General features: G+C 47.1%; 10 pseudogenes; all 10 read right to left on the reverse strand.

Moving 5' to 3' along the window:
* Positions 1 to 598: 598 nt before the first annotated feature.
* Positions 599 to 717, reverse strand: LOC143998725 (5S ribosomal RNA; annotated as a pseudogene).
* Positions 718 to 1,094: 377 nt separating this feature from the next.
* On the reverse strand, positions 1,095 to 1,213 carry LOC144000132 (5S ribosomal RNA; annotated as a pseudogene).
* A 114-nt stretch (positions 1,214 to 1,327) lies between these two features.
* LOC143998931 (5S ribosomal RNA) lies at positions 1,328 to 1,446 on the reverse strand (annotated as a pseudogene).
* A 974-nt stretch (positions 1,447 to 2,420) lies between these two features.
* Positions 2,421 to 2,539, reverse strand: LOC143998902 (5S ribosomal RNA; annotated as a pseudogene).
* Positions 2,540 to 2,699: 160 nt separating this feature from the next.
* Positions 2,700 to 2,818, reverse strand: LOC143999139 (5S ribosomal RNA; annotated as a pseudogene).
* Positions 2,819 to 23,065: 20,247 nt separating this feature from the next.
* On the reverse strand, positions 23,066 to 23,184 carry LOC143999470 (5S ribosomal RNA; annotated as a pseudogene).
* Positions 23,185 to 23,491: 307 nt separating this feature from the next.
* On the reverse strand, positions 23,492 to 23,610 carry LOC143999155 (5S ribosomal RNA; annotated as a pseudogene).
* Positions 23,611 to 23,710: 100 nt separating this feature from the next.
* Positions 23,711 to 23,829, reverse strand: LOC143998582 (5S ribosomal RNA; annotated as a pseudogene).
* A 316-nt stretch (positions 23,830 to 24,145) lies between these two features.
* Positions 24,146 to 24,264, reverse strand: LOC143998482 (5S ribosomal RNA; annotated as a pseudogene).
* Positions 24,265 to 24,365: 101 nt separating this feature from the next.
* On the reverse strand, positions 24,366 to 24,484 carry LOC143999458 (5S ribosomal RNA; annotated as a pseudogene).
* Between the last annotated feature and the right edge of the window lie 173 nt (positions 24,485 to 24,657).

A 24,657-nucleotide genomic window follows, 5' to 3' on the forward strand; every position in this document is an offset into this window, starting at 1 on the left:
ATTGGAAAAAATGTTCCCACCCTTTCATTACTCACTGGCTTAGGAAAATAGAGGACATTAAAAAAAATGAAGGACTTGATCCTCACATCACAAGGTAAACAACATTTTTTTAAACAAACCTGGGACATCTGGAATACCTTTATATTCTCGCTGGAAGGATGTCGCCTGCTATCGCCTTAGTGCTCTGAGCATTCCTTGACTGGCCCCTTGGACAGTGGCTGCCATCGTGTCTCGTCCCCTCTTCTCCTTTCCTGATCTTTCACCCCTTCTCTTTTCTGCCTTCCTCCCCTATCTCTCACCCCCTCCACTCCCTCTCTCTTTTGGAAAAAGTGGAAAATTGGGAATGACGGCCCCACACCCCCCTCTGGATAGATTATGCCGGAGGGACCTGGGGTTTGTGTGACCCTGGATCTTGGTACAGTACTTTATCCGTGCCTTGAATCATTATGATTGATGGAAGGCAGACTCACAATTGCGAATATACCTGTATCAAGTATTGTTCAGCTGCTTTTTGCTCTGTAATTCTTTGTTGCATTATGTACTCGGTGGACCGTCTTCCCCTGTTTGGAGAAAAAATTATATTTGAAAAAAAAAAAGAAGCCTACGACACCTGGAATTCCCAGGCGGTCTCCCATCCAGGCATTAACCAGGCCCGACCCTGCTTAGCTTCCAAGATCAGATGAGATGGAACAGATTCAGGGTGATGTGGCCATAGCCAATATCTTCAGGCACTCTCAACTCTCTTGACAAACGCCAAGATCGTCACCTTGGGAACAAGCGGAAAAAAATAGGTCAACTGCAACAACATAAAAAGAAGCCTACGGCATCTGGAAATCCCAGGCGGTCTCCCATCCAGGGATTAAACTGGTCCCAACCCTGCTTAGGCCTCTGAGATCAGATGAGATTGGGCTCTTTCAGGGTGATGTGGCCGTAGGAGATTTCTTCAGGCACTCTCAACCCTCTTGACTAACGCCAAGATGGTCACTTTGGGAAACAAACAAAAAAAAACAAGTCAATGCCAACAACATAAGAAGAAGTCTACAGCACCTGGTATTCCCAGGTGGTCTCCCATCAACGCCAACAACATAAAAAGAAGCCTACAATAACTGGTATTCCCAGGTGGTCTCCCATCCAGGTACTAACCAGGCCTTACTCTTCTTAGCCTCCAAGATCAGACAAGATTGGGTGCTTTCAGAGTGATGTGGCCATAGGCAATCTCTTCAGGCAATCTCTTCAGGCACTCTCAACCCTCTTGACAAACACCAAGATGGTCACCTTGGGAAACAAGCTAAAAAAAAAACAGGTCAACGCCAACAACATAAAAAGAAGCCTACGACACCTGGTATTCCCAGGCGGTCTCCCATCCACGTACTAACAAGGCCCGACTCTTCTTAGCCTCCAACATCAAACGAGATCGGGTGCTTTCAGGGTGATGTGCCCGTAGGCAAACCCTTCAGGCACTTTCAACCCTCTTGACAAATGCCAAGATGGTCACCTTGGGAAACAAGCAAAAAAAAAATAAGCCAATGCCAACAACTTAAAAAAAAAGCCTATGGCATTGAGAAATCCCAGGCGGTCTCCCATCCAGGTATTTACCAGGTCCCAACCCTGCTTAGCCTCTGAGATCAAATGAGATTGGGCTCTTTCAGGGTGATGCGGCCATAGTAGATTTTTTCAGGCACGCTCAACCCTCTTGACAAACGCCAAGATGGTCACCTTGGGAAGCAAACAAAAAATCAAGTCAACGCCAACAACATAAAAAGAAGCCTACAGCACCTAGTATTCCCAGGCGGTCTCCCATCCAGGTATTAACAAGGCGCGACCCTTTCTAGACTCTGAGATCAGAGGAGATTGGGTGCTTTCAGAGTGATGTGCCCATAGGCAAGCTCTTTGGGCACTCTCATCCCTCTTGAAAAATGGCAAGATAGTCACTCTGGGAAGCAAGCGAAAAAAAAACAGGTCAACGCCAACAACATGAAAAGAAGAATACGGCACCTGGTATTCCAAGGCCGTCTCCCATTCAAGTACTAACTAGGCCCAACCCTTCTTAGCCTCCGAGATCAGAAGAGATAGGGTGCTTTCAGGGTGATGCTGCTGTAAGCGATCTCTTTAGGCACTCTCAACCCTCTTGACAAATGCCAAGATGATCACTTTGGGGAAACAAGCGAAAAAAAACAGGTCAACACCAACAACATAAAAAGAAGCCTGTGGCATCTGGAAAACCCAGGCGGTCTCCCATCCAGGTACAAACCAGACCCAACCCTGCTTAGCCTCTGAGAGAAGACGAGATTGGGCGCTTTCAGGGTGTTGTGCCCATAGGCAATTTCTTTGTGCATTCTCAACCCTCTTGACAAATGCCAAGATGGTCACCTTGGGAAAAAGGGGAAAAAAAACAGGTGAAATCCGACAACATAATGAGAAGTCTACGGCACCTGGTATTCCCAGGCTGTCTCCCATCCAGGTACTAACCAGGCCCATCGCTGCTTAGCCTCTGAGATCAGATGAGATTGGGCTTTCTCAGGGTGATTTGGCCGTAGGCACTCTCTTTGGGCACTCTGAAGCCTCTTGACAAAGGCCAAGAAGGTCACCTTGGGAAACAAGCTAAAATAAACAGGTCAAAGCCAAAAACATAAAAAGAAGCCTACGGCATCCGGTATTCCCAGGCGATCTCCCAATCAAGACACTAACCAGGCCAGATCCTTCTATGGCACCTGGTCTTCCCAGGCAGTCTCCCATCCAGGTACTAACCAGGCCTGACACTGCTTAGCCTCTGAAATCAGATGAGATCGGGTACTTTCAGGGTGATGTGGCCGTAAGCGTTCTCTTCAAGAGACGCCCAACCCTCTTGACAAACGCCAAGATGGTCGCCTTGAGAAACAAGCGAAAAAAAACAGGTCAAAGTCAACAACATAAAAAGAAGCCTATGGCACCTGGTATTACCATCCAGGTACTAACCAGGCCCGACACTGTTTAGCCTCCGAGATCAGACGAGATTGGGCGCTTTCAGGGTGATGGGGCCGTAGGTGATCTCTTCAGGCACTCTCAACCCTCTTGACAAATGCCAAGATGTTCACCTTGGGAAACAAGTGAAAAAAAAAAACAGGTCAAGGCCAATAACATAAAAAGAAGCCTACGGCACCTGTTATTCCCAGACGTTCACCCATCCTGTTATTCCCAGACGTTCTCCCATCCTGGTATTAACCAGGCCCGAAACTGCTTAGCCTCCGAGATCAGACAAGATCGGGTGCTTTCAGGGTGATGGGGCCGTAGGTGATCTTTTTGGGCACTCTCGACCCTCTTGTTAAACGCCAAGATGGTCACCTTGGGAAACAAGCGAAAATAAACAGGTCAACACCAACAACATAAAAAGAAGCCTACGGCACCTGGTATTCACAGATGGTCTCCCATACAGGTATTAACCAGGCCGTACACTGCTAGGCCTCTGAGATCAGATGAGATTGTGCGCTTTCAGGGTGATGTGGCCATAGGTGTTCTATTCAGACACTCTCAACCCTCTTGACAAATGCCAAGATGGTCATCTTGGGAAACAAGTGAAAAAAAAACAGGTCAATGCCAACAACATAGACCCTGGCGGTCTCCCATCTGACCCTGACCCTGCTTAGCCTCTGAAATCGGGCGCTTTCAGGGTGATGTGGCCTTAGGCAAACGCTTCAGGACATACTCAAAACTCTTGACAGATGCTAAAATGGTCACCTTGGGAAACAAGCGAAAAAAAAACAGGTCAAAGCCAACAATATAAAAAGATTCCTACGGCACCTGTAATTAGGTACTATCCAGGCCGGACCCTGCTTAGCCTCTGAGATCAGATGAGATCGGGAGCTTTCAGGGTGATGTGGCCGTAGGAGATTTCTTTGGGCTCTCTCAGCCCTCTTGACAAATGAAAAGATGGTCACCTTGGGAAACAAGCGGAAAAAAAAACATGTCAACGCCAACAACATAAAAAGAAGCCTACGGCACCTGATATTCCCAGTCGGTCTCCCATCCAGTTACTAATCAGGCCTGGTTGGTCTGGGAAGTTCCTGGGAAGAGTCAAGAGGGTTAGGCGACCGTGGTACGCAGAGATCATGAAGTTGGCAATAGGCAGGCCGTGGATCTTCTGCCCAGAATTAGGCGCACCAGATCCACAATGGCCAAGGCTTTTGGCCTTGGTAGAAACACCTTGCCCTGAGCGGTGTCGATAACCATACCCAGGTATTCCAACCTGGTAGCAGGCTGTAGGGACGACTTTTCTAGGTTTATAATCCAACCTAGGCGTTCCAGGTGTTCTAGCGTTCTGGTAACACTGTGGTTCAGGAGCGCTACTGTTTTCTCTATGAGAAGCAAATCGTCTGTATAAGCCATGACGGCTATACCCTGAGCTCTTAGGTTCGCCAAGAGAGGGTCCAGAATCTTTGTGAAGACTCGAGGGGCCGTAGCGAGCCCGAACGGCAAGGCCACAAATTGAAAATGGTGCCGCTCTACCGCAAACCTTAGATACTTTTGGTGTGCGGGAAATATTGCCACATGGAGATATGCATCCTTGATGTCTATTGATGCCATAAACTCTCCCCCTTGCAGGGAGGAGACCACAGTGCGAATTGACTGCATTCGGAAGGACCGGATGCGTAAAAAACAGTTCAGATCTTTCAGATCCAGGATAGGTCTGACACTTAAATTTGGCTTTGGAACGGTGAAGAGATTAGAGTAAAACCCTGAACCCTACGGATCTTAAACTATTCACTAAGATCATAGCCATGAGGCTACAATCATACATCCCAGATCTGATACACCTTGACCAGGTAGGCTTCGTACCCACCAGAGAGGCTAGAGACAACACCACTAAAGTCTTGAACCTGCTGTATACTGCTAACATGGAGAACAGGCCAAGTGTCTTTCTCAGCACGGACGCTGAGAAAGCCTTTGACAGGGTTAGCTGGGATTTTATGTCTGCCACACTACGCCACATAGGACTGGGCAACACCATGTTAGGGTGGATCCAGGCCATATATACCACACCATCGGCCAGGGTTAGGGCCAATGGGGTGCTGTCCGAACCTTTCCGGATCATGAACGGGACGCGACAGGGATGCCCGCTTTCACCTCTCTTATTCGCGCTCTCCCTCAAACCGTTCCTCTGCCACATTAGATCAAATCCGAACATAGCGGGCATCGTGGTTAAACACACCCAACACAAAGGTATCGGCCTACGCGGACGACCTGTTGTTCTCAATCTCCAACCCAGTGGTATCCCTTCCAAATTTGATGGGGGAATTCGAAACGTACGGGACACTCTCAAATTTAAAAATTAATTTTCCCAAGTCTGAGGCAATGGGCGTGGGGATACCGGCGGCGCAGCTTACCCACCTCCAAGCTAGCTTTACCCTGAAGTGGACGAACACGGCTCTGAAGCACCTCGGTACGTATATCCCACATACACTCTCGAAACTGTATGAGTATAACTTCCCTCCGCTACTGTTTTTTTTTTTTTTTTTAAATCAAAAAGGTGTTTATTAAAGTTACAGGTATACAGCAATTTCCAGCGCACATGTACATCCATTTGATACATAGTTGTCAATGTATATACAGGCAATACATCATTCCAGTTCCTCCTCCCTCCACCCCGTGTTCGCACAGAGTTCCCCAGTAGGGTAGACATTTCCAAGCTAGGGCTCACATATCTGTCCTGCACCACACAACCTACAATATTCTGGACAATATTAGCTCGTTTGGACTTAGCCCAGGGGCATCCAGCCAACATGACCACAAGCGCTCAAACCTTCCCGGGCATCCCCTATGTTGATAAATGTATTTCTCCATGATAAAGGTCCTGCCCATATGGGATATCCATGCCGCCACCACCGGGGGTTCTACAGATTTCCAACCCAGCAAAATAAGTTTCCTAGCCTGGAATAGCGCCCTGGAGACTGCCACCCTGATGGGCTCTAACGCCACCACCCCCTCCAGTATCCCCAGAACACAGCATATGGGATCCATAGGTATCTGCGTGTGAAACACCGCATCCCTCCGCTACTGTTGGAAATAAAATCACTTTTGTCCAAATGGCAGTTGGGTATGCACTCCTGGATGGGATGTTGTAACATCTTAAAGATGTCCATCCTCCCGAAAATTCTCTACCTGATGCAGGCCCTACCTATACATATACCTTCCGCCTTCTTTAAAAGGGTTCGATCTGCATTCACAGAATTCGTATGGGCGAAAAAAAGACCTAGACTCACTCACAAACTCTTGGTGCTCCCCAAATTACGTGGCGGTCTAGCCCTACCAAATATACGAGCCTACTATCAGGCGGTTCATCTGGGGAGGCTCATAGACTGGTGCCGCCATCAGGACACCAAGCTGTGGGCCCAGCTGGAACAGGCACAAAGTGTGATTCCACTCTGGAGGATGCCATGGTGCTACTCAGATTTTCCGGGTGTGATCAAACGTCACCCACTGATTGGTAACTCGGCGAAGGTCTGCGCTCGGGATAGTTTCGCAAACGCCCCTTTCCTCCCCAAACTCGCCCCTGTACCCCATCATAGGTAACCCATTATTTACTCCAGGTCTTTACGATGGGAGTCTTCGGAACTTGGGGGAGGCGGGAATACATCAAGCATCCCACTTTAGTGCAGGGGGGCGCTGGAAAACAACGGCGGAGTTACTAGACCCTGCGGCCCCTTTCCGACTAGACTTCCTGAGGACGCTCCAACTCACACATTTCCTCTCTACGATCCCACCCCCCCGGGGAGACGCTCAGACGCTAACGGCCCTGGAGGTGCTCTGCACTGACGCAGGTGTCCTGTCACACACACTTTCACTGACTTATAATCTTCTAAACTCTCCCTCAGCAGACTTTATTCCTCCGGGCCTACTTAAATGGGAGAAAGAGTTAGATTGCCAATTCAACAGCACCAAGAGACAGCGTATACTCAGATTTGCCCACAAATCTTCGATCTGTGCCAAGATCCAAGAAACAAATTACAAAATTATCTCACGTTGGTATAGGACCCCTTCATTACTCCATCAGCTCTACCCGAATACATCAGACCTGTGTTGGCGATGCCTCGCAGAGAAAGGGACTCTGCTGCATATCTTTTGGTCATGTCCGAAACGCACACACTTTTGGAAAGTGGTGCGGGAGACAATTCAACAATTCACGGCCCTGCCTCTCACAGACAACCCAGCTCTTTATCTCTTGCATGCCTCCGACGTACCCGACAGGAAATACCAGAAATCGGTGATCTGCCACCTACTTGATGCGGCTAAGGCCTGCATACCACTCCATTGGAAATCGCCCCTCCCGCCGACCATTGACCTCTGGCTGCGTAAAGTGGAGGACATTAGGAAAATGGAGGATCTTATCCTCACAGCACAAAATAGAGAGGAGACTTTCACTAAAACCTGGCAAGGTTGGACTGCGTTCATATACTCGGCTGAGGGCCAGGCCCTGAGACGGGTGGACACAGAAGGGTGATACTGTATGCAACACCCAAGATCCGCTGAGCCTGGGGGCCATAGGGATGGGCCCCACATCTGTAATTCAGTATGGTCATATGCGCACTCCATGATTGGGTAGCACACCTTGCTCCCCCCCTTCTTACATTCCCTCCCCCCTTTATACCCCATACTCGATTTACCCCCCTGTCTTCTCTTCGCCCCTCTGTCCTTCCCTCCCCAATGTTTCACCTATCCCCCCTCCCCCCCGTACACTGGCAGTGGTATCGATAGGGATACCTAGTTAGTTTAAAAAGAAACTGGGAAGTGAGACCACAGGATGACGTGAAATCCCGAATCCACATACTGCTGTTTATTCTTCTTGGCGATAATGCCAGCAGGTTATTGATGTTGTACTTCAGATATTGCCTCGCTATCAGTAAACTATGTGGAAAGTTTGTACTCTGTTGGTCTGTGTGGACCCATTTCCTGATATAAATAAAAAAAAAAAACCCTGAACCCTGTTCTTTTGGGTCCACTTCTACTATCACCCCCTGGGATCTTCTGCCCCTGGACCCGGCCTTGAGCCTTTCCTGTAGAGGGGGGTTGAGAAGGCTGTCGCCACTGCTTAGAGCTTGATGCTCCGGGAGAGAGAGAACGCCTAAATGATGGACGTTTGCTCCTTTTGACTGGAAGGAGAGTAGATTTACCCCCTGAAATTTTTTGGACGAATTTGTCTAATTCTTCTCCAAACAAACGTTCCCCTTTAACCACTTCAGCCCCGGACCAATTAACAGCCTAAGGACCAGAGGTCTTTTTACAATTTCGCACTGCACTGCTTTAACTGGTAATTGCGCGGTCATGCAATGTTGTACCCAAACGGAATTTGCGTCCTTTTCTTACCACAAATAGAGCTTTGTTTTGGTGGTATTTGATTGCCTCTGCGATTTTAATTTTTTGCGATATAAATGGAAAAAGACCGAAAATTTTGAGAAAAAAATATATTTTCTACTTTTTGTTATAAGAAAAATCGAATAAACTAAATTTTAGTCATACATTTAGGGCAAAATGTATTCAGCCACATGTCTTTAGTAAAAAAAATGTCAATAAGCGTATATTTTTTGGTTTGCGCAAAAGTTATAGCGTCTACAAACTATACATTTTCTGGAATTTACACTGCTTTTAATTTATGACTGCCTATCTCATTTCTTGAGGTGCTAAAATGGCAGGGCAGTACAAACCCCCCCAAATGACCCCATTTTGTAAAGTAGACACCCCAAGGAAATTTCTGAGAGGCATGTTGAGCCCATTGAATATTTTTTTTTGTCCCAAGTGATTGAATAATGACACAAAAAAAAAAAAAGTTTACAAAAAGTTGTCACTAAATGATATATTGCTCACACATGCCATAGTTATATGTGGAATTGCACCCCAAATATATTCTGCTGCTTCTCCTGAGTATGGGGATACCACATATGTGGGACTTTTTGGGAGTCTAGCCGTGTACGGCACCCCGAAAACCAATCACTGCCTTCAGGATTTCTAAGGGTGCAAATTTTTGATTTCACTCCTCACTACCTATCAGAGTTTCGAAGGCCATAAAATGCCAAAATAACACAAAACCCCCCCCAAATGACCCCATTTTGGAAAGTAGACACCCCAAGGAAATTTCTGAGGGGCATGTTGAGCCCATTGAATATTTTTTTTTGTCCCAAGTGATTGAATAATGACACAAAAAAAAAAAAGCTTACAAAAAGTTGTCACTAAATGATATATTGCTCACACATGCCATAGTTATATGTGGAGTTGCACCCCAAAATATATTCTGCTGCTTCTCCTGAGTATGGGGATACCACATATGTGGGACTTTTTGGGAGTCTAGCCACGTACGGCACCCCGAAAACCAATCACTGCCTTCAGGGTTTCTAAGGGTGCAAATTTTTGATTTCACTCCTCACTACCTATCACAGTTTCGAAGGCCATAAAATGCCAAAATAACACAAAACCCCCCCAAATGACCCCATTTTGGAAAGTAGACACCCCAAGCTATTTACTGAGAGGCATGTTGAGTCCATGAAATATTTTAAATTTTGCCACAAGTTGCAGGAATATAATTTTTTTTTTTTTTTGCACAAAGTTGTCACTAAATGATATATTGCTCACACATGCTATGGGCATAAGTCAAATTACACCCCAAAATTAATTCTGCTGCTTCTCCTGAGTACGGGGATACCACATGTGGGGACTTTTTGGGAGCCTGGCCACGTACTGGACCCCGAAAACCAAGCACTGCCTTCCGGATTTAAATATAAAACGCTACCAAAAAAAACTGTTAGCGATCGCAGGGATCAGGCCTGACTCTGCAATCGCTGTAGTTATATGTTTAGTGTTTTGTAAGTGACAGTGATCGATCAATACTGCACTTGGGTGGGCTGGGCGGAGGGGCAAAACGCAGGTGCTAGCAGGTATCTGTGCTGATCCCGCTAACAATGTGTTTTTTTGGAACCCTAAACTGCTGGGGACGCTAGTATAGATCTGATCAGATCAGATATTGATCTGTTCAGATTCTATACCACTACGGGAGGTGTATGCTTTGAGCGTGGGTGTTAGCGGTACTGGCACTAACCTAGCACTGCATGGGGCGACGCAGACCCTGACCCTAAAACCTAATTGATATCACCCACCGGGTGATCAGGGGGTTAAACCTTTATTGGGTAATAAATGGTGGGTGCCCTGATGCTATAAAAAGCAAACTAACTAACCAGAGTCACCTGTAACACTTATACAGTGATCACTGGTGAAAGGGTTAACTAGGGGCAATCAGGGGGTTCAAATTTTTATTAGGTAGTATATGGGGGTCCCTGGCGCTATATAAAAACCTGACGGGGAACCTAAATAACTAACTGGCTAACCAGCGTCGCCAGTGACACTTATACGGTGATCGCTGGTGAAAGGGTTAACTAGGGGCAATCAGGGGGTTAAAACCATTATTGGTTAGTATATGGGGGTACCTAGCGCTATAAAAACCTGGCGGTGAACCTAAAAAAATAACTAGCTACCTAGGGAAACTAGTGACACTAATGCAGCGATCAGAAAAATGATCGCTTAGTGACACTGGCAAAAGGGGGTGAAAGGGTTAACTAGGGGCAATCAGGGGGTTAAAACCATTATTGGGTAGTATATTGGGGTACCTAGTGCTGTAAAAACCTGGTGATGAACCTAAAAAAATAACTAGCTACCTAGCGACACTAGCGACACTAATGCAGCAATCAGAAAAATGATCGCTTAGTGACACTGGCAAAAGGGGGTGAAAGGGTTAGCTAGGGGCAATCAGGGGGTTAAAACCATTATTGGGTAGTATATCGGGGTACCTAGCGCTATAAAAACCTGGCGGTGAACCTAAAAAAATAACTAGCTACCTAGCGACACTAATGCAGCGATCAGAAAAATGATCGCTTAGTGACACTGGCAAAAGGGGGGTGATCGGGGGGGGTTTGTGTGCTAGTTAGTGTCAGTGTAGTGTTTGGTGCAAACTTACTGTGTCCTCACCTCGTAGTCCGGTCAATAAGACCGCCCCGAGGAGAATGACATCACTTCCTCCCTGCCTGTGTATACAATACACAGTGGGAGGAAGCTTCTCATTCGCCAGGAGCAATCGAGAGGGGATGGCCAGAAAGCAACAGCCATCCCCTCATCCCGGATCGCTCCTGAAGTGAACTGGACCCCCCACCCGCTGGAATGCAAGCGTACTTGTGCCTGTACATGCCATTGTGATGACGTACAATGGCATGCGGCGGTCGTTAAGTGGTTAAACGGGAACCCAATCAAATGCTTCTTGCATGATAGCTCAGCTGCCCAGTTCTTTAGCCATAGGGCCCTTCGCATGTGTACCAACAGGAGAGACAAACGAGATGCTTGTTTGACAGAATCCAAAATCGCATCAATCATGAAACACAGAATTTGAGGTATTTCTGCATAATTCTCCACTTCCTCACTGGGAAGGAGGCCAAGCATCTGCTTAACCTGTTCCTTGAGGAACTGACACAACCCCACAGCTGCGACTGTAGGTTGCACTACAGCGCCAGTCATGGAAAAGGAGGCTTTTAATAATGTTTCCAGCTTCTTATCAGTTGGCTCTTTAAATACCTGAGCATTATCCAAAGGACAGGTCAGGTTTCTATTCACCCAAGAAACAGCCGCATCGACAGATGGGACCCCCCATTTCTTGGTGAAACTTTCCTCCAGAAGATAAAGCATAGAAAACCTTTTAGGAGGAGCAAACTGTTTATCGCGATGTCCCCAATCCTCATACAACAATTTATCCATTAAGGGATGAATTGGAAAGGAAAAGGCAGGTTGTGGGATTTTCCTGACTCCCAGGGAAGAAACAGAGGACGTAGCGATCTCAGCAGCAGGCATTCTGAATGTGGTACGCACCAATTCAGTATAATACTGCACCTGTTTTCTGAGCGCCTGGGAGGAAGGGACTCTCTCCTCTTCCTCTGATTCATCCAACTGCTCAAGATCCCTGTCCCAAGATAGGGATCTCTCCTTGTTGTCAGAAGTGTCATCTGAAAGAGAAATCTCAGCAGAGGGAGGGGATCTACCCCTTAACTGCTATCTTTCAGGGAAGCTGAAATAAAATTCATGATTCTCCCTTCAAAACCCTCCAATGTAGCCCTAAGGGAGTCTTCAGTGACGTATACCGGGGCCGAAATATTAGGAGAGGCTGCAAATCCTGACAGGGGCACTGACTCATCCTGTGAGGCTGACTCCAGTCTTGCAGGGGGGGGATGGTAACCTACAGGCATTTTTAGAACCCCTAGACCTAGGCGGTGACTTACCAGTGCCCTTGTTAGCTCCCCCTGAGACCCTCTTACGAGGAGACATAGTCCTCAGCTACAAAGCAGAGGTACTAGTACAAAGTGCAATCACTGTTGTGCTTAAAGTCTCACAATAAATATATATGCTTAAACTGCCCAACCTGATGCTGAGTAGGTGTCTTAGGTTTGCCTGGATCCAATCCCATGGGATGCTTACTGCCCACAGCTCCTGTCTCTCCACTTACAGCCCCCTGACGCTCTGGGCTGTAAAACTGCCGCCTGGCGCCTGCGGAGTACAGCGCCGTGCACACCGAACGACACGGCTCGCAAACACACTGTCAAAATATCGGCCCGAGATATGGATCCGGTTTGTTGTAGCCCTTAGGCCCCCGCAGGGACCTGCACAGAGCTTTCTTCATAGCACATGTTTTACGTGACCAACCACCATAGACACTGGCGAAAAAACTGAGGTGCCTCCCATATGGGAGGGGTTATATAGGGAAGGAATTTTCCTTAATTGGGGGTTAACCAGTGTCCAATCACCAGAGGTGCCTATATAACCCACTATGTAATGATCCTGTGTCCCGTGATGTATGATCAAGAAATAAGCATACGGCACCTGGTATTCCCAGTCGGTCTTCCATCCAGTTACTAATCAGGCCCGACAATGCTTAGACAAGATCGGGCACTTTCAAGGTGATGGGGCCATAGGCGATCTCTTCGGGCACTCTCAACCATCTTGACAAACGCCAACATGGTCATCTTGGGAAACAAGCGAAAAAATCCAAGTCATTGCCAACATTGGAGGCTAAGCAGGGTTGGGCAATCAGTTTCCTTGCCTGAAATAGGCATCTCAGAACTGCCATCTGGCTGCTTCCCGGGTTTCCAACTCCTTCAACTAATCCCAGGAGACAATACTTCGCCTCCATCCTGGTGGAGGTTCCAAACACCCGATCAATGGTTCCTGTCACCTCCGTCCAGTAGCAAATCAACTTCGGGCATCTCCAAAACATGCGCATCATGTCTCCCCCCATGTTCCCGCACCGGGGGCAACTTGCGTCCGGCCGTTCGGCCAAATTGAAAAAGTTTACGAGGAGCATAATAAGTTCTATATAATAAGAACAGATGTGACATCCTCTGAGAGGAGAGCCACAATTGACCACAGGCAGTATTCCTGTGGCCAATTATATCTCAAGGGGGTTTAGTACACACCCCACACTATGTAAGGCTGCCAGCACGGCGGCCTTGTATAGTGTGTTGTGGCAGTCAGGGAAAGAGGACGATAGGGATGGACAGTGTCTTTACTGCTCGGGAACCTAGCACTGTTATGTGCCTCCTGCACAGTACACACCTGAAGCTACCCTTTATTACTGGTGTTCAATTTCTGCAATACAGGCATCTGCAGTGCAGAAATTAGAGTGGGTGTTGTGTGCCTCCTGCACAGTATACACCTGAAGATACCCCTTATTGCTGGTGTTCTGTTTCTGTAATGCAGGAACCTAGCACTATTACAGTGGGTGTTGTGTGCCTCCCACGCTTGTCCTTATTTTCGGCAGCTGGATGTGTTGAGCCACATCATGCCGAACACTTGGTCGGATGTGAAAGACCAAGCCCTCCTAATGCTCCTCATCCTCTCTCACCCAGGCTCAGGGTACTAGCCTGTGTTCTGTATTCACTAGGCTTTCTTCTGTATACCCTATCCTCTCTTTATACTCTAGCCTGTCGTTTATGTACACTAGACTCTTTGTTTACCTCATAAATGGCAGTGTATATAGAAGGAAGGCTAGTGAATACAGATAGGGTGATGTATACAGAAATGCTAGTGTATACAGAGAGGCTAGAGTATAAAGTTATTCTGGGGTATACAGAGAGGCTAGTTTAAAGAGAGGCTAGTGTATACAGAATACAGACTCGTGTATGCAGATAGGCGTGAGTATACAGAGATGCTAGAGTAAACAGTGAGGCTGGGGTACACAGAGAGGCTAGTTTAAAGAGAGGCTAGTTTAAAGAGAGGCTAGTATATATAAAGATGTTAGTGTATATAGAGAGGTTAGTGTATAGAGAGAGTCGAGTGTATACAGAAAGGACAGTGCATATAGAGAAACTAGTGTATACAGAAGACAGGCTTGGGTATACATCAAAGCTGACAGTGTATACAGAAGACTGGGTAGTGTATATAGAGAGTCTAGTGGGGACAAAAGACAGGCTGGTGTATTCTAGCTAATTTTTACAGTCTAGTGTATACAGAAGACAGGCTGTGGTATACAGAGGGTTTAGTGTATTCAGAGAGCCTGGTGTATACAGTCGGCGAGTGTATACATAAGACTGGCTAGTTTACACAGTGTTTACAGAGATGCAAGGGTGTATAGAGAAACTAGTATATATAGAAGACTACAGCATACAGAAGAAAGGCTAGTGAATACAGAACAAAGGCTGGCTTCTACGGAGAGGCTAGTGTATGCAGAACACTATCTAGGGTATAAAGAGAGGCTAGATTATACAGAGAGGCTAGTGCATACAGTGAAGCTATTTTAGTGTATACAGAGAAGCTAGTGTGTACAGAAGAAAGGCTAGACAGGCTATAAAGAGAGACAAGTGTTTACAGAGGACAGTTTGGGGTATAGAGAGATGCTAGTTTATACAGAGAGACAAATGTATACAGAAGACAGTTTAGGGCATACAGAAGACAGAAGACGGGCTAGTGTATTCAGAAAATAGGCTAGTGTATACCGAAGACAGGCTATTGTATGCAGAAGACCGGCTAGTGTATACAGAGAGGGTAGTGTATATAGAAGACAGGCCAGGGTATAAAGAAGACAGAGTAATGTATACAGAAAACAGAAAACATGCTCGTGTATATAGAGAGGCTAGTGAATTTAGAGGGTAGGCTAAGTGATAACAGAAGACAATCTTGGATATACAGAGACATTTCATCATTTCATCTAGCTCACATCTCTAATGGAGTTTGTCTCATTGCCATGTTATGCCTTTTCATTCTTATGCTAAATATAGATTATACTCACTACACGATTTTAATAATCCACATCAAGCATGAAATAAAACTATCATACATCAAAATAAACCATGTACTGCCAAAACAATAACAGCCAATAACTTAACGTCTATCAGTCAATGACTTAACAAAATAAACCTAGCACTCTTTTGCTCTATTTTGTATATTTGTAGTTCTCCACATTCACTGTCACATTGATATCACCACTGACAACACACCACTGACCTTTTAACAGCACCAAAATATGAAAAAAGCACTGTAACTCTTTACATGATTTAGAAGTAGTTGCATTAGCAAAAAATAAAGTCCTGTCTTCTGTACACGCTAGCCTTTCTGTATACATTAATCTTTCTGTGTACACCAGTCCCTCTATATAGACTAGCCTCTCTGTCTTCTGTATACACGTGCCCGTAACCTATATACACTAGCCTGCCTTCTTTTTACAATAGTCTCTGTGTCCCAGCCTCTCTGCATACACTAGCCTCACTGAATTCCTCAGACTCTCTTCTGTATACATAAGCCTATCTGTAAACAATAGCTTGTCATCTGTACACACTAGCCCTCTATATACACTAGCCATTCTTCTGTATACACTAGGCTCAGGGGAATAACATTAGCCTATCTGTATTACCTTGTTTGACTTTTCTGATTTCTGTTTCTTTTCTAGGGTGTACCTCGCCGTATACCCAAGCCAATCTTATTACCCCAGCCTCATTCCAATTATAATAGCCTCACTGTATACCCCAGGCGGTCTTGTGTTGGGTTTTTTCAGTCTGCTCAGCCATCTTCTTGCAGGGGTTCTTCGGGTCAGCCCTTGCTCCCCTTTCCCCACGTATCCTCTCATTCACAAGAAGTTCATTCTCATATCTGGGTTACCTTGGGCATCAGGCTCATCCTATCCTTCACGGGACATTCATTTGGGTTTGCGTAGATTGCAGACTCTTAGGGGGTTCCTTCTCATCTCCAGGTCAAGAGTCGGTGGGTTCTACTCTCACAGCGGTAACGTACCGGTTACTTACAGTTGGCGTTTGGGCATACGTCATTTTATGGATGGTATCTTTACCTTCCCTTTTTCACCTATACTTGTGTTTTTTTGCCCTCTTTTCAAGCATACTGACCATCCAGGCCATGGTACACCTCAGGCCTTGGTTCTTAAGTAATATCGCATTTCCCACTTGAAGACTCCGATTACAAGTGGGAAGGCTGGCCGCAGGCCAGCCTGTATTTGTGGGAGGAGTCTTAGGGACTATTTAACGCTCTTCCTCTGTCAGGGCCAGGGTTGGTGTTTTCTAGGGAGAGAGAGACTGGGATACACAGACTTGCTAGTGTATACAGACGGAATAGTGTATACAGAAGACCGGCTAGTTTATACAGAGAGGCTAATGTGTACAAAAGACAGGCTAGATTATACAGAAGAATGTCCTGGATATGCAGAGATGGAGGCGAGGTTATACAGAGGGAGAGGCTGTTTTACACAAAGAGGCTAGTGTATGCAGACTTGTATACGGACAGACTAGTGTATACAGAGAGGCTATTTTATACAGAGAGACTAGGGAAAACAGAGAGGCTAGTGTACAGAGACAAGCTGACAGTGAGGCCGGGGTATAATGAGAAGCTAGGTTATACAGTAGACAGGCTAGTTTATATAAAAGACAAAATTGGGTAAACAGAATACAGGCTGGGGTATAATGAGAGGCAAGATTATACAGAGAGGCTAGGGTACACAGAGAGGCTAGTGTATAAAGATGTATACAGAAAGGCGGGGTATACCGAGAGACTAGGTGTATAAAAGACAAGCTAGGGACGGACTAGTGTATACAGAGGATCGGCTAGTTGATACAGAGAGGCTAATGTGTACAAAAGACAGGCTAATGTATACAGATAGGCTAGATTATACAGAAGAACGTCCTGGGTATGCAGAGCGCTCAGCTTCAAGGGATGGCTAACGTGACTTTCTGACAGATCTGACTTTCATCCCCTTACCCTCTCTGCCCCGGTCATCTGATGGCAGTTTTATGCAATTCCCTGGCCCCCACCTATTCATAATCCTTACCGACCTTTCCTTCCGCTGCTCACAGGAACACACTGGATGACTTGTCTAATTAACCAACTTGTACAAGACACCGCTATCCTCCTGTCTGACACCGGTCCCCCTTGGAGGCTTTACCCCTCACTGTTTGGATGGTCCCTGCCTCCCCCTGGATGTTCCACATATACACCACTAGACAGGACACGGGGCTGTCATGCCGGTGGCATCTCCCATTGGAGGAAGGGATGATGGCCACAACCCCTTGGCAGCAGGTTCTTTCATGTACAGACCGCCCTGGCTCATCTTCCCTTCTGGAGTCTTGACCTTAGAGGGGGGAGTTGCACTTTGGGGGGTCTGAGTGATACCTAGTGCACTGTACTGGAAGGGCTTGACATTCCCGCATATTTGTCCCCTCTCCCTGGTTGCGCCCCTTGTCCCCCCCCCTCTGGCCCCCACCTACTCTTTGCCGACACTGTCTTCTGCAGCTTTCGGGGACACCCTGGTTGACTTATTTATTGAGCCTATTGGTACGAGACACTGCTTCCCTCCAGTTTGATTCTGGACCCCCCTGGAGGATTTACCCCTTACTGTTTGGGTGGTCCCAGCCTCCCTCTGGATGCTGTACACAGCCCCCGATGGCGATGCAGGAGAGACACTAATTGGCGGGCCCCAGGACTGCTGCTCGGGTGAAGTCTCCCGTTGGATGGAGGGATGGTGGCCCCAGCCCCTTGCCTGCCGGATTCTCCATGCACCGACCAGGGCTGCTCCTCTTTCATCTTGATGTGGTGACCATGGAGGGGAGGAGTTGAAACTTATGGGGTCCGGGTGGTTGCTGGTGTGAGTGCGCTAAAGGACTTGACATTTCCGCATGTTTGTCCCCTCTCCCTTGCTGCCCCCCCTTCCCTCCCTTACCTCCTTCCCTTCCCTCCCCCCTTCCCTCCCCCTTTCCCTCCCCCTTTCCCCCCTTCCCCCCCTCTTTTCCCCCCTTCCCTCCCCCTTTTCCCCCGGGGCGTGGACGGAGGAGAGGGGGTACTGAGAGGACAATCTGCCAAAGGGAGAAATGCATTTGTTCAGGGGCTGCATGTACTTTTGGGGTATGGGACGGGAGGTGGTGGATCCCATTCTGTGATGCCTTTTCTGTTGTGACGGGCTCCCTCGTGCATGCCTACGTTTAGGGCGAGCTGAGGAGACCCCTCAGTGCTGACAGTTATATGCTCTACCTCTGTTTTGATTATACTATTGTTTTTTGGTTCTATGATGTTACTGATTGTCTTATATTTGCATACCGGTATCAGACGTGACATTTACCACTGCCGGGACTGGGGGGACTGGGATCCGGTTCTACCTCTCCGACCTGTCTACCCACCAACCCAAGTAGGACTGCGCTTTAAACCCAGTGTACATCTCGTAAGCGCTATAGCATAATTGTGCTGTTTTAGTATACAATTCCTGTATAGTTGAGTGCGGACAACCCTTAATTTCCCACTCCCCCTGGGGTTGAGGTGCCCGACCTCTTTTTCCCCTTACCTTTCCTTCCATTTGCCCTTCCTTTCTCCCCCTTAGTTCCTGCCATCCATTACCTACCCAATACCTACCTTGGTTCAACTTTCTTTGCTTTTCTCTGACGTCCCCCTTCCCCTCCCCGAGGAGCGATGGCAGACTCAGTCAAGGTCACCTCTCTAAACGTTAAGGGACTGAACTCCTCTGAAAAACGGTGGATCCTCCTGTGAGAACTGAATACTTCCTGTACTGATGTGGCCTTTATACAAGAAACACATTTTAAAAATACTAGCCTCCCCTTTCTACGGTCAAGATCCTTCCCTAAGGTCTACCACTCTACTAACCCCTCCTCTAAGACCAAGGGAATCTCCATTCTGATCTCTAGCAGGCTCCCCTCGGTTCTCCAGGATTCTCTGGTGGACCCTGGGGACCGATATCTTTTTCTTAGGGGCCACATTGGAGAGCTCCTTTTTACATTTTCCACTGTGTACGCTCCTAATGATCACCAAGACACATTCCTCAGAACTACCCTGCACAGATTATGTGACTTTCGGGAGGGCCAGTTGATATTAGGTGGGGACTTTAATGTCCCCTTTCGCCATCGGTTGACACTTCTGCCTCTTGCTCCTCGCTCCTCATTTCCTCTAGAAAGCGGATTACTAAGTGTTTACTGAATGACCAATTAGTTGATGTCTGGTGTCTGCAACACTCTGGGGAAAGGGACTACTCTTTTTGCTCTTCCCCTCACAAATCATACTTGAGGATAGACTTCTTCTTGATTCCACATGACCAACTGCACTTGGTGAGCTCTTCCTCCATCGGCCATAGTACTTGGTCCGACCACGCTCCTGTAGCCCTTACCTACACCCTCTCTAGGAACCCCTCACCTAGGTCTCTATTCTGGCACCTTAATGAGAGCCTCCTCCAGATACCGGAAGTTTTAGCAGATGTGACCAGGGAATTGGACCTTTATTTCCAAGAAAACTAAATGCAGGACTGCGACCCGGGGATAATTTGGGAGGCTCACGAGTCAGTACTCCGCAGGGTACTTATCAGGCACGGGGCGCGCATCAAACGAACACGGAAGGAACAGCTTGCTAATCTGTTTTGTGAACTTGCCTCTGTGGAAGCAAAACATAAACATGCCCCCTCACGGACCTTAGAGATTGAATTGGGGACACTCCGTACCCAGATTACTGACCTACTCCATTATAAAGCGAAAGTAGGAGTCAGGGGACAAATGCAGAAAAATCTTAGCCAGGTCGGTAAAGGAGTTGAAATCTGCCTCTTACATACCACAGTTGATAGATGAGAATGGCTAGAGGGCCTCTACCCCAACCCAAATAGCCAAAGTCTTTGAAAAATGTTACTCTGATCTGTACAACCTGCCCGATTCAGGGTCCGGACAGGACAATATAGACAGATATAAAACCGGTTCTGGTCTACCAACCCTCTCATCAGAATCACGGGAGTACTTGGAGGACCCGATCACACTGAAAGAAGTCCAGATAGCCGTGGGACCTCCGAAGGTGGGTAAGGCTCCGGGCCCTGACGGATATACCGCACAATACTATAAGACCTTCCTCCCTATTCTCGGCCCGCGCTTGGTGAATTTATTTAATACTCTGAGCTCGAATGGGGATTTTCCTGAGGATACCCTTAGAGCCCCCATCTCGTTGATACCTAAGGAGGGCAAAGACCCGGGCCTATGTGGGAGCTACAGACCCATTTCCCTCCTAAATTCGGTCCTAAAACTATTCTCTAAAATCCTCGCCACATGATTGGCACAGCACTTGCAGTCCCTTATACATATTGACCAGTTAGGTTTTATTCCCACCAGGGAAGATAGGGACAACACCATTAAGGTGCTTACCCTGGTCTATAAAGCAAAGTCATCTGGGACCCCTTGTCTTTTCGTGAGTACTGATACCGAGAAGGCTTTTGATCGGGTCAAATGGACATTCATGTTCTCGGTCCTTCGCCATATAGGTCTGAGTGAACGGATGCTGGCATGGATAAGTAAGATATACTCACGCCCTTCAGCTCAACTCAAAGCGAATGGGGTGCTCTCATCTCCCCTTGACATCGGGAATGGGACCAGACAGGGTTTCCCCCCTGTCGCCCCTATTATTCGCACTGTCATTGGAACCCTTTCTCTCCACAATTCGACAAAACTCAGACATAACGGGACTCCTAATGGGTACTATTGAGTGCAAGATATCTGCCTACATGGATGACATGCTGTTCTCGCTGACGAATCCCAGAGTTTCCCTACCAAATCTCCTTCGGGAATTCCAAATATACGGGATACTTCTTGAAATCAGAGGCCATGGGGGTCGAAGTCCCCCCGCAAATGTTACTAGACTTGCAGTCCAATTTTCGATTTAAATGGACCCATACAGCCCTTAAGTACTTAGGTACTTACATTCTGCGCGTACGTTTATGTTGAGCTTCCCCCCACCCCTTGTCACTAAGATCTGCAGTTTGCTTCACGGGTGGCATTCTGGCCTCCATTCCTGGTTCAGGGGATGCAATCTCATTAAAATGAACATACTCCCTAAATTTACCTATCTTTTCCAAGCTCTCCCGATCCAGATTCCAGTCCCGTTTTTTAAGCAAGCTCAATCTCTGCTCACTCAATTTAACTGGGCCCACAAAAATCCCAGACTTAAGTGGTCACAGCTGACATTGTCTAAACAACAGGGAGGGTTGGTTCTCCCTGACTTGCGATGCTACTACCTGGCCTCCCATCTGGGACGTGTATTGTACTGGAATGGAAACAAACTTTCTAAGCTCTGGGTGCAAGTAGGACAATCTCACTCCCGAATTCCGCTAAGAAGCGCCATGTGGTGCTATAAGGATTTACCCACAGAATTGACGTCACATCCCACTATAGGGGCTTCATTGAAAGTCAGTCACCTGATCGCTACCCAAAACACACTCACGTCTTTGACTTCGCCCCTATTCCCTATACGTGGCCATCCGAACTTTGAACCGGGGACCCAATTAGAAATTCCAATCTAGACCATGCGTCTAAATTCGTCATTGATGGAAAATGGCCTTCTTTCTCATCCTGACAGGGCTTTTCCAACTGCCTTTTTGGAGAGCGGCGCAACAACATCATTTTCTCCATTCCATCCCCAATACTAAAGCTTTCGCCTGCCCTCAGACGGAGTTTGAGACTCTATGCAGGAGCGAAGGCCCTTTGGTCCACATTCTCTCTCAAACAGATCACCCACACTTAACCTGTTGGTCCAACTGGGAAAAGGACCTTAATTGCTCGTTTTCCCCAGCACAGAGACAACGCATTATCACTTTGGCTCTCAAAACCTCGCTGTGCACGAAGATACAGGAGACAAATTTTAAACTTCTCACCAGTTGATATTTGACACCATCAAAGCTGCATAAATGTTTCCCCTCTTCCTCGAACATATGCTGGAGGTGTGGAGAAGAAGAGGGCACGTTGCTCCACATTTTTTGGTCCTGCCCCAGCTTGGTGGACTTCTGGACAGAGATCCGATGCATAACACAAATATTCACAGACTTCTCTATCCCGGAAGAGGCTGCATTCTTTCTCTTGTACCATTCACAGATTCCCATTAAGAAGTACAAAAAATCAATTTTACGGCATGTGATAAATGCGGCGAAATCCTGCATCCCTCTCTATTGGAAAAAATGTTCCCCCCCCCCTTTCATTACTCACTGGCTTAGGAAAATAGAGGACATTAAAAAAAATGGAGGACTTGATCCTCACATCACAAGGTAAACAAGAATTTTTTAAACAAACCTGGGACATCTGGAATACCTTTATATTCTCGCTGGAAGGATGTCGCCTGCTATCGCCTTAGTGCTCTGAGCTTTCCTTGACTGGCCCCTTGGACAGTGGCTGCCATCGTGTCTCGTCCCCTCTTCTCCTTTCCTGATCTTTCACCCCTTCTCTTTTCTGCCTTCCTCCCCTATCTCTCACCCCCTCCACCCCCTCTCTCTTTTGGAAAAAGTGGAAAATTGGGAATGACGGCCCCACACCCCCCTCTGGATGGATTATGCCGGAGGGACCTGGGGTTTGTGTGACCCTGGATCTTGGTACAGTACTTTATCCGTGCCTTGAATCATTATGATTGATGGAAGGCAGACTCACATTTGCGAATATACCTCTATCAAGTATTGTTCAGCTGCTTTTTGCTCTGTATTTCTCTGTTGCATTATGTACTCGGGGGACCGTCTTCCCCTGTTTGGAGAAAAAATTATATTTGAAAAAAAAAAAGAAGCCTACGACACCTGGTATTCCCAGGCGGTCTCCCATCCAGGCATTAACCAGGCCCGACCCTGCTTAGCCTCCAAGATCAGAGGAGATGGAACAGATTCAGGGTGATGTGGCCGTAGCCAATATCTTCAGGTACTCTCAACTCTCTTGACAAACGCCAAGATGGTCACTTAGGAAACAAGCGGAAAAAAATAGGTCAACGGCAACAACATACAAAGAAGCCTACGGCATCTGGAAATCCCAGGCGGTCTCTCATCCAGGGATTAAACTGGTCCCAACCCTGCTTAGCCTCTGAGATCAGATGAGATTGGGCTCTTTCAGGGTGATGTGGCCGTAGGAGATTTCTTCAGGCACTCTCAACCCTCTTGACTAACGCCAAGATGGTCACCTTGGGAAACAAATAAAAAAAACAAGTCAACATAAGAAGAAGTCTACAGCACCTAGTATTCCCAGGTGGTCTCCCATCCAGGTATTAACAAGGCCCGACCCTGTTTAGTCTCTGAGATCAGACGAGATCTGGTGCTTTCCGGGTTATGTGGCCATAGGCAAGCTCTTCAGGCACTCTCAACCCTCTTGACAAACACCAAGATGGTCACCTTGGTAAACAAACAAAACAAAAACAAGTCAACGCCAACAACATAAAAAGAAGCCTACAGCACCTAGTATTCCCAGGTTGTCTCCAATCCAGGTACTAGCAAGGCCCAACCCTGTTTAGCCTCTGAGATCAGAGGAGATCGGGCGCTTTCAGGGTTATGTGCCCATAGGCAATCTCTTTGGGCACTCTTAACCCTCTTGACAAATGCCAAGATAGTCACCTTGAGATACAAGCAAAAAAGACAGGTCAATGTCAACAACATAAAAATAATACGGCACCTGGTATTCCAACGCCATCTCCCATACAGGTATTAACTAGGCCCAACCCTTCTTAGCCTCAGAGATGAGAAGAGATAGGGCTCTTTCAGGGTGATGCTGCTGTAAGCAATCTCTTTGGGCACTCTTAACCCTCTTGACAAATGCCAAGATGGTCACCTTGGGAAACAAGCGGGAAAAAAAAACGAATCAACGCCAACAACATAAAAAGAAGCCTACAATAACTGGTATTCCCAGGTGGTCTCCCATCCAGGTACTAACCAGGCCTGACTCTTCTTAGCCTCCAAGATCAGACAAGATTGGGTGCTTTCAGAGTGATGTGGCCATAGGCAATCTCTTCAGGCACTCTCAACCCTCTCGACAAACACCAAGATGGTGACCTTGGGAAACAAGCTAAAAAAAAATCAGGTCAACGCCAACAACATAAAAAGAAGCCTACGACACCTGGTATTCCCAGGCGGTCTCCCATCCAGGTACTAACAAGGCCCGAGTCTTCTTAGCCTCCAACATCAAACGAGATCGGGTGCTTTGAGGGTGATGTGCCCATAGGCAATCCCTTCAGGCACTTTCAACCCTCTTGACAAACGCCAAGATGGTCACCTTGGGCAACAAGCAAAAAAAATAAGTCAATGCCAACAACTTAAAAAAAAAAGCCTATGGCATTGAGAAATCCCAGGCGGTCTCCCATCCAAGTACTAACCAGGTCCCAACCCTGCTTAGCCTC

The sequence above is a fragment of the Lithobates pipiens genome, unplaced genomic scaffold, assembly GCF_037356315.1.
Source record: "Lithobates pipiens isolate NorthernLeopardFrog02 unplaced genomic scaffold, aLitPip1_a1.2 Scaffold_19, whole genome shotgun sequence".
NCBI lineage: Eukaryota > Metazoa > Chordata > Amphibia > Anura > Ranidae > Lithobates > Lithobates pipiens.